General features: G+C 40.0%; 1 protein-coding gene across 1 annotated transcript in view; it reads left to right on the forward strand.

Annotated features, from left to right (window-relative positions):
* TGFBR2 (transforming growth factor beta receptor 2) overlaps positions 1–10,022 on the forward strand; it is a 130,344-nt gene that overhangs the window by 29,444 nt on the left and 90,878 nt on the right. The window lies entirely within an intron of this gene.

Below are 10,022 nucleotides of genomic sequence, written 5' to 3' on the forward strand. Positions count from 1 at the left end.
TTTGAGGTAATTTTAAAACAAAAGGAGAAGAATAAAAATCAATGACATACAATGGTTTGGAAAAACTTTTCCTGGAATAGAGATATACCTTATAGGCTATTCATGATCCAGTGGGACAAGTACTTCTTCTGCTGCTTTGATAAATGACCTTTTTTGCTGCTTCAGAGTCAAAGGGAGAGCCACTCTTCAGAGTGAATGGAGCTGGGTGAATCACATGGTCTTATGGCAAACTCTGGAGTGCTTAGCAAATGAAGTCATCCAGACAGGATTAAACAGAGTTATGTCTCCGTAGCAGAGCTTTGTTTATGGAAAATGAGTTTGGGCAATTGGCTTAGCCTAAGCACATACTGTTCTTTTTTACCTAGGCACATACAGCTTTCTTCAATAAAGTATTGCTGTCCCAGGCAGCAAATGTTCCTGGGTTTAGTTCATAGAGGTGGAGCTTGGGGGAAGGAGGCTGGCCTTCTATTCCTCTGATTTCCCATAGCCTTGGCAGGCTCCTCAATATATAGAGCAGCACAAACTGTCTTTTTTTTTTTTTTTTTCCCTAATGAAATCCTACACTTTTTGAGGTCCCTGTGTCTTTTCCAAATGAAGCCGCCAAGAAACACATGAAGCATGTATCAGCTTCAATTAGAAAATAGTGTTTTTAAATTATGTCGGTATTTTAAAGTATAAATATTCCCGTTCATATGTATCTAAAATGCATAAATGCACCAGCTGTAAGGTTTTTCCTTTACTTCAGCTCATGAAAAATTCCGGGAGATCAGGAAATTCAGAGCACAAGAATGGTTTATTTTTATACCTATTTTCCTTGTCATTTCCTTTTCCCACTCCAGTCCCTCTGAGAAGAACCAATTAACTTGAGACATTTTCCACATTCATTAGTATCTTCATTAAAAAAAAGGCAGAATTGTTTCAAGACTGGTATTTTATGGCCAGTAAACTGTGATAATGTTGCCTGTCAGAGTGCAGCAAATAGGGGAAGTGCTAAAGTTGTAAAATCTGTGAATGAATAAAACTATAAAGTTTTGCATCTGCACCTGTATCAGGATGGAACAGACACTATTACAGAACAGCAGGTTGCCAAAGAAAATGTACTTTAAGAAACCAGGTTAGTGGCCATAAATGAAAAGGTGATTGTCGATGTTGTCGGAGCTAGTTGCTGGAAAAGGACCTGATTAGCACCTTCTAATAGAAGAACAAACTGTTGTGACTTCAGCAAAACTCTTTTAACGTTATCAGGCATGTAAGGAGTTACCAAAATGTTACCTGGGCTACATGCCACAATCAGAGAGACAGGAGAGCCCCATCTGGATGACATATGGGGAGTCCTGGTCCCACAAGGCATTCCGCTGCTGGTACTGCTGCATGCTCCTCTTCTCACTCTCCCTCCTTTCTTCTCTCACCATTTAGAGATGCCACAGCCACAGTGCCATGAGCACAACCAGTAGCAGAGGCAGGTGATGGGGAGAAGAACAGTATATGTGGGGGGTGAGAGCTGGTCCCTTTACATGTATGGTCTTCTCACCCAACTTGGCTGACTGGGAATATTGCTCCTTAGATGTCTGCTTGGGTTTGGGCCCGATTTTTGCTCCTTTGCTTCTTGGCCTCAGTAGAAAAACACTAAGTAATAATGTAGGAGACAGTTACTTTTGCTGTGTTCATACAGTTTGCTGCTGTTTATCACTGTATTTCTGTGGGCTATATTACAAACCATTTTTTCATTATTATTATTTCTAGTGAAAAACACTAACACGTTCTTTTCCACTGCTGTTTTTCTTTTTTACTACTGAGGGGGCTGGAACTGGCTCAATCAGTCCAACCAATATTGCGTATAGTCTCCAGAAGTCCTCAGGTGGCATAAGACCAAGTTAGCTGGTTCTCACACCCATTCATCTTAATTCTTTGCGATGGTGATGTGAAGTCCAGCACAGATTTTTCCTGTCCCTCAAAGATTTGTCACATGATGTAGGGTGAACATTAGACACTGACCAATAGTGTACATTGGAGCAACTCCAACAAATTTTTGGTTTAGGATTAGAAAAACCTGTGCATCAGCAATATGTTATAGTTGTTCATGCTGCTCTCTGTATTCTTTCCTTCTTGCCATGCTGGGCAAGTTGTCGTAGAGCAATCAGTTCTCAATAGACTGACAGCAACCCTACTCTGACCCATTTACCCCAAAGGGCTCTACAGTCTCTGGCAGTGACAGTTGCCCAGCACAGACAGGTCTGACACTATTTTCTGGTGAAGTTCCAGCAACTTGTTCTGTAATCCCTAGCTGAATCTGGTTTTTTCCTATTAGGGTTTTTAAGTTGCCAAGCTCAGCCAGCATTTCAGACTTAGGGTTTATGGCTAAAGTCATGTACAATCAATTCTGAAAGCAACTATGGTCTAGTTGATGCTTGAATAAAATGACTGGATCCTTAGCAGCTCCATCTCAAAGCTAAAGAAAGAAGAGGGAGGAAAATAAAAGCATTTGTGATGGAGCAAAATGGTCACCCCAGAAATAAATTGGAGAAACCTTTCATAATTCTTGAACTGGTCTACCCAGACCTCTGGTAGGAGTAGAGAGGCTTTTCAATTATATGCCTTAAGTTTCTAAGCTCCTGTTTCTTCAAGACTCCAATCAGAAAGTCAGTGTGCTATTATGTGAAAAATTAAAAGTTCTCCTGACTAAATTAACAAGAAATATTACAATTGCCTTCAATGACTGCTTGCAAAATATTGTTCCTCTGGGGAAAAAAAAAGCCCCATTTTTAAGGAAAGGACTTTGCATATGACTGATATACTGTAGGTTCAGACATAGAAAAGAGAATTTTTAATGCAAATTTAATATGAGAAATATAATAGATGTTTGAGTTCTTGATAGGCACAATATGAATGGTGAGTTTCTGATCTTCATCACAAAGAGCACTGAATACAGCCTCCACCTCTCAGTCATATTTTCTAAAGTAATTTAGTATCTGTTATCATGTTGCCTAAAAGGTTTCATTACACACAGAAGACAAATGTGAGCCAAGTATCTTAAGCATCTTTCAGAATTTGTAAGCACAACACTTTGTAATAGAAAGCATTTCAGAGTCAGTGTTGCAAAAATCTCATGCTTAAGAATGTTATATATAGGACAGTTCACATCAGAAATTATGTTTAGTTTTTTAAGAAAACATTTTTATGGTTTTAATCAGCTTAATTCTTCAATCTCCTATACTTAAAAATACAGGAAACAAGAATTAGACAATGGATAAAAGAGCTTATAGTAACTAAAACAAAATTTCCTCTGATGAAATCAGAGATCTGAACCTTGCAGGAATATCAAAGTACTGCATATATTTTCTGTGCACTAAACTAAATATTTTAAAATACCATAGAGGCTTTTAAAAATAAATACCTTACTTAGAGCACTCTTCCTCCTAAAAGATATTTTTAAGAAACACAATTTTGGGTTTGGTTTCTATATTGTTCAAAAGAAGAAAAGAAATTCTTATGAAGCAGAAGCCAGAAAACAGAGCAAATGCTGTAGTATTCCTGTAGAAATGTAAAAAAACAAACAAAAAAAACCACACTGTGGGGGGAGATGTACTGAGCTGTTAAGGGCAAGACTGTAATGGCAATCTCATATGCTGCATCAGGAAAGGGAAACCAGATGTAAAGCTAAGTCCATCCCGCTACACAAAATAAAAAAGACAACCTAAGCAGACAGATGCATTCTGTTGGTTTTACTTGTCCCTGCCACGCATCTATGGATTTCAATGGTTGATTAAGGATTTGGGAGGTTTTTACGTTTTCATGGGTCTGCTGCTTTCCTGGGGATATAAACTCTCTCCTTGACAGTATACTGCATATGAAAGATGGATGCTTGCAAAAAGAAAATGCCAAACATCCTTAAGCCAAGCTTGGAGCTCTGCATTTCAGTGTTGTCCTTGGAGCTGGTTGTAAAATACTTACCCTGCTGTAATTGTTAGTGATATCTGTGCCTGTGCAACAAAGAAACTGGGCCATAGCACCTTACATGAAGAAAAGATGTCTAACATTTATGCATGTTTTCTAAATTGTTGAATAACAGCTGAGACTGTTCCGATGGCACAGGTGCCTTTGCAGTGGAAGGATCAGTGCCATGGTTTAACTGCAGCTGGCAACTAAGCACCAAGCAGCCACTCGCTCACTCCCTGCCCACCACCCCCACCACCTACCCACCCCCCGAGGCATGGGGATGAGAATCAGAAAGGAATGTAAAACTTGAGGGTTGATATAAGAAGAATTTAATAATCAAACAGAATAAAAATGAAAGAATAATAAGAATAACAACAACAGCACTTACAATGGAAAGGTTGGGGAAAGTATAAAATCCAAAGGGAAAGAGAGAAAGGAAAAGAAGTGATGCACAGTACAACTGCTCACCACCTGCTGACCGATGCCCAGCCAGTCCCTGAGCAACAATCCCCCAGGCCATGGCTAACCCCCCAAGTTTATATACGAAGCATGACATCCCATGGTGTGTTATCAACATTGTTCTCACATCAGAGCCAAAACACAACACTGTACTAGCTAGTAGGAAGAAAATTAACTCTATCCCAGCCAAAACCAGGACAATTAGTAATAAATGTTACCCAGAACAGTATTTGATTAGTGCAGGAATAGCTGCAGCAAAATTTTGTGAGCCTTTTGTCTCATGAATTATGACTTCAGGTTTGATCCAGCTCCTACTGAAGTCAACAAGTCTTTCCATTGACATTCAAGAGAAGCTGGTTATAGATAGACCAACAAAGTCAGTAGTCTTCAGGCAAAACTCCTTTGGCTTCAGATGGAGAAAAAGCAGCCCCAAAAGCCTGTAAATATTTCAGAATGGGGCTAAATACTTGTGCTGACACAGCAGACAATTTCTTTTTACCTGGACATAAAGAGCATTTCAGCCAAGTTCTGGATTTTAGCTGGTTAGGGCAGAGTTTTAAAATTCACAAATACTGCATTACAAGTGACAGATGTGTTCCTTACTACTGTGGGTCAGTGTGAAGCAGTGGGAAAGTAAATTAGCTTGAGAGAATTTGCCATGTGCCATGTCGATGGACATTCACTGAATGGCTGCATATTCTTGGGGGCTAACTGCAACTTCAGATTTGAACATTTTGGCACATCCTTGGGTCAGCAGAACTCTAATGCAGCCTTTCTTGGAGTTATTGCATGACTGGACTTGTGTAGTATGAATGATCGATTCAGTGAGGCTAAGCCTCCTCCCCTGTGCCTGAAAGGATCCTTTAGAGATCCATTTTCCATATTTGCTCAAGTTTCCTGCAGAGATTAAATTTGTGGAGTGAGGTTGTTACTAGAACTAGTGAAGGGGGTGGGAGAACCTCACAGATCTTCACATCCAGAAAATTGCTATGTGATTTAAGTTCTCTGGCACAAGGACATGTTAGGAGCAGGTCAAGAACAAAGGTGTGAACAGATCTCTGAAATCCTCAAAGAAACCAGGTGGAATTTAAGCAAATGGACACTGAGCTACCCATGTCTGGAAATAAACATGCTGTATGGGGGAATAGAAGTATGTGCATGGTAGGGATGGCAGGAAATTAAGTTTCCCCATTAGAAGATCTGGCATGTGTTGTGCATTGACTGATGCTAATGAAGCAGACTATTTTCATCATTGCCCAGTAACTCTGGTCCTGCCAGTGTATTTGTGCATGCTAAATCTGTGTGTGTAAAAAGGACATCTTTTCTCTGTTTCCTCACCCTCTCTGCAGTGGGCAAATCTAACAGGTGGTTACTGCCTTTACTTCTGTTTCTGCATGGTCTCTCCTGAGAATAAACACTGTATGTGAAAGCTAAAATTTTATAGCTCTAAGAATATTGTACACACACACTTAAAAAGATGTCTTATCAGCATAAAATAATGTGGAAGCCCTTTTAGAGTAAATTACTATAGGAAAAACATATCCTTCCTCTCTTTACACAACATCAACACATACCATTATTACGTACATGTTCCTGTCTTGAATCCAACCACGTGTACTGCTACATATCGAAATGTCTGTACATTAGACAGTTACTTATTCTGACCAGCTTCAGAAATTACAAGCAAATTTTTAAGCACATTCTGTGCTTCTTCCTTATGGCCCAGTTCCTGTTATCCATTAAGTCTGTTTTAAAATAGGACGCGTTTTTGGTACTGCAAAGTCAACAGAGCTGGAAAGTTGGCAGGTACGCTTGTTTAAACAACATTCCCAAGTAGTCTCCTGGCAGGTGTTTCCAGAGTACTTTGAGCACAATTCTTTGGATGGGATATCTGCCAAAGTACATAGCAACAGGGAAAAAAGTGTTTTCCTTTTACCGCAGTTGGGACAGTGCAGTGTTTTAGATGCTGTGCTGTGCATCACTTTCAGGAGCTTATTTTGGCACAAAGTCAGAGCCTATACAATGGTAAAATACACAGCATCTCCCTGCCTGTTTAATGCAAGTGAGTCCAAAATACCAACTGGTAGGTTGTCTTCCTGGCAATGGGCCGGTCTCTGACATGCCTCTGCATTGATCTAGTCTTTCAGCTATATAGAAACCCTTCACCTTAGAACTCCTTACCATAGACTGTCATGCTGCAAGGGTTTCTCTAAGTTCAGAACAAATGTTCATTTCACAGCTGGACAAAAGAACAAAATGGGAAGGGTGGGTGAGACAGGAGAGGGATCAGAGAAGCCTTGTCTACCTGGCACTGATTTCTGTTACAGCTGAACCTAGCTTTGCTTAATTGAAACCTGTCCTTTAGATTTGAAAAACACATGACTGGTTTTATAATCCTTCTGGCAGCCCATCCACTTCTCAGTATGTGTTCTAGACCTAAAATTACCCTCTGTATTATCCATGCAGAAATAGCCCCTTAAATATGTATACTCTTAGATACATATAAATGCTCTCTGACCTAAAATAGAAACAGGTATGTGGAACAGTAAACAGACATCAAAGGCTAAAGGAAACGTTAACAAAGGGATATGCTGTTTTGAAATTTAAACTTTAATGCTATGCTGAAATAAGCCCTGTTCAAAGACATGGTCACAGCATGTTTGGCTGTTAAATGAGTGCTTAGTACTCTAATACCAGAGCTGCAGCTGCAGGTGACCTGCACTCATGCAGCCTTGGCACAGGTTATGGAGAGTGCACTCTGTGGCACAAAACTGTTTCCAAAACAAGGCCTTTCATCTCAAATCCAATTCTAGCACTTGGTTATAAAGAAAAAGACCTGGGCCGAACTAAAACGCTTGCATTTTCCTGGGTGTATAGACAGGCTAATGCAGAAGTTTCAGATGTGGCCTACTCCAGTCCCTTCAGAATCTTTCACCATTGAAGCGACAGAGTAGGCATCCATACTGCCAGTTATTTCACTTGAACTGTTACTGTGCATGTGGCACAACTGCATACTGCCTCCTTACTCACCCCCTTGCTCACCTGCCCCACCAGCTATATAGTGAGCTACCAATACCTTCACTTCTCTCATTTTTGACTTCTGCAAGTTGGCATAGGTGCAGAAACCTGTAGCACTCTGTAAGCTACAAATGACAATATAATGTGGTAAATACTGCAGGAAGACAAGCAGTGAGGGTGGTAACTTTCTTCTGTTTCATTTCATAAAAATCTCCATTTCTCTATTGAAATTGTCTGGCACAAAATTTTCAGGTTGCTGGAGCAGGCTGCCATCAAATCCAGCTGGCCTGGCTACAAAATATGTGGACTGGCAAGGATCATCCTTTGTCCTCTGTAACTGCCAGCCTTCCTGTTTCACTGAGCCTGTCCTGTTTCCCACCCAAAATTAACCTTGGCCTGAGCTAGAGGTAGGCTCCTTCAGGGGCTAGGCTTCTCTAAGGAGTTGTGACTCCACCTATCTTCAACACTAACTTCAGTGCTCTCCTATTGTAAATATTTTGTAGCTGACTATTTCCATTACTTTTCTTTGCCTTTTAAGTGTAAGTAGAAAGGGGAGCTTGTTTTTATTATTGTATCTCGTGTAAGTTAGAGAGCCTAGGTGCACCCATATGGACAGGAATACAGGACTAAGCACTGTTCGAACGCAACACAAACACAGGCAGCCCAGCATCAGACATCTCCTTATCCAGGTGTAAGGGGTGGATGAGCAGGAGAGCATGAGGACACAACTAAACTAAACTGCAGGGTGGCATGGTAGGTCTGAGCAGCCCTGCTCTTATTGCATTATGCCATTATAAGCGCTGCAGCACATGAAAATTTTCAGCAGGCTTTAGAAGAAAAACTGATTTTCCAAAATGAAGCACGAGTCACAACTTCAAGGGAACCCAGCCCAGAGACAATAATTAAATATTAGTCTGGGGGAGAGTCTACAGTATGTTTTTTTCTAACAAGTCCTTAATAAATAGTTCTATATTACTTTGTGTAATAACAGTTTTAAAGAGTAAAACAAAGAAACATGAAACAAAATGTGCAGTGGATCCAGGGTAATCAGATATTCAATTCTTAGTTTTGGTGTTTGACATACAGACCACTTCTTAGTGGTGCACATAGATACCTGAGTATTACTGGGGCATTATAACCACATTAGCTAAGCGTCCTTTTCTTTTGCTTTGTAGACATAATCTAGTTATCCATCATTTAATATTTTCAGAAGGTGACATTCACTCTGATGCTGGCTCTGTTCCCAAGGAAGTATCCCAAGAAAATAAACAGAAATGCTTAAAGTCTGGGTTAAGCAAAATTTGAGTTAAAACCTCCAGAAATGTTTATTGTATTTGCCAGTCTATGTTACTCAGATTAACAATAGAGTGAAGAATACTTGTGCTAGTACTGCTTGTAAAAACAGCTATATTCTGAGTCGTTATTGGAATCCTAAACATTTCCAGGTGTTGTGCATGGTTTACAATAGTACGGATGGAAATTTTGCCAGCCTCCTTTTCCTTTTTGGTTTGACTTTTTCTACAGTTGTGAAGGATACTAGACTGTCAAGCCTAGAGAACACTCTTTGTCTTGGCCCAGATCGTATACACTCCTGATGTTTGGGCTTTTCCACTCTGACCTATGATCATACTTCTTGTTTTACTTGATTTCTTTATGTTGGAGCTGTCTGCCTTCTCTAGATAATGGAGTAAGATCATCACCATTTTCCATGTAAAAAAACCTTATTCCCTTCAAGTTGCATAAATCCACCATGGATGTCAGTGTGAACACAGTCACTCTCAGTGATGATAATGCTTTCTAGTCATTACCAAAGTAGGTCAGATAAAGTCTAGTGGCCTAAAAACCTCAGAATTACTTTATTAATCCTGCAAATCTCTGGATTCCTCAACCAGAAGGTAAACCTGCTGCATCTGACCAGTGGTCACACTGAACATTCCTGTTTAAGAGAATAAGGAATTTTCGGTTCCCTAATAATTTGGACTAGACATATGTTTTCAAACAACTTGCCTTTCATTCCTGAAAGCTATTACTTTTGAAGAAGCTTCTTATAGCTAGTCAGTGCTCCTGTTGAGAAGTGTGCATTATGAGTGTAGTTTTTCTTATGGAAAATCTTTAAACATATGTTTATCTCACAGATTTGCATCAGTCAGGGCTTTGGAGATGGAGCTGTGGAAACAGCAACAGAAATTTTGAAAGAAAGCATTTCAGAGGTTTTTCACATCTTAGGGGACACTCACTGCCATTCTTGCAGCTATTTTCTGAAAGAGAAATGTTCCTGAATATTTTACTTCCCTTACAGTTCTGGATGTAACTCTACTCCAATCCTGGCATAGCTTTCTGTGGAGTGGGCAAAGGTCTTGCAACCAAAATGGAATTTCTGTGAGTGTGGTTACAACATGCTTCCTCTAGAGAGCCTGACAAGGAAAACAGGGAAGAATATGCTGAGCAACTGGAATGGGGGTTGCCAAACATGCTAATGCCTGTCAACCTCTTTGAACAATCACTTTGAAATTTGTGGGAGTTTATCAGCAGCACTGCCAAATTACCAACAAGGATTCAGTATTAAATCAACTGTTCAGACTGCAAAGGAATCACTGCATCTTTTCCTC

Source organism: Falco peregrinus, chromosome 5 (genome assembly GCF_023634155.1).
Source record: "Falco peregrinus isolate bFalPer1 chromosome 5, bFalPer1.pri, whole genome shotgun sequence".
Taxonomy (NCBI): Eukaryota; Metazoa; Chordata; class Aves; order Falconiformes; family Falconidae; genus Falco; species Falco peregrinus.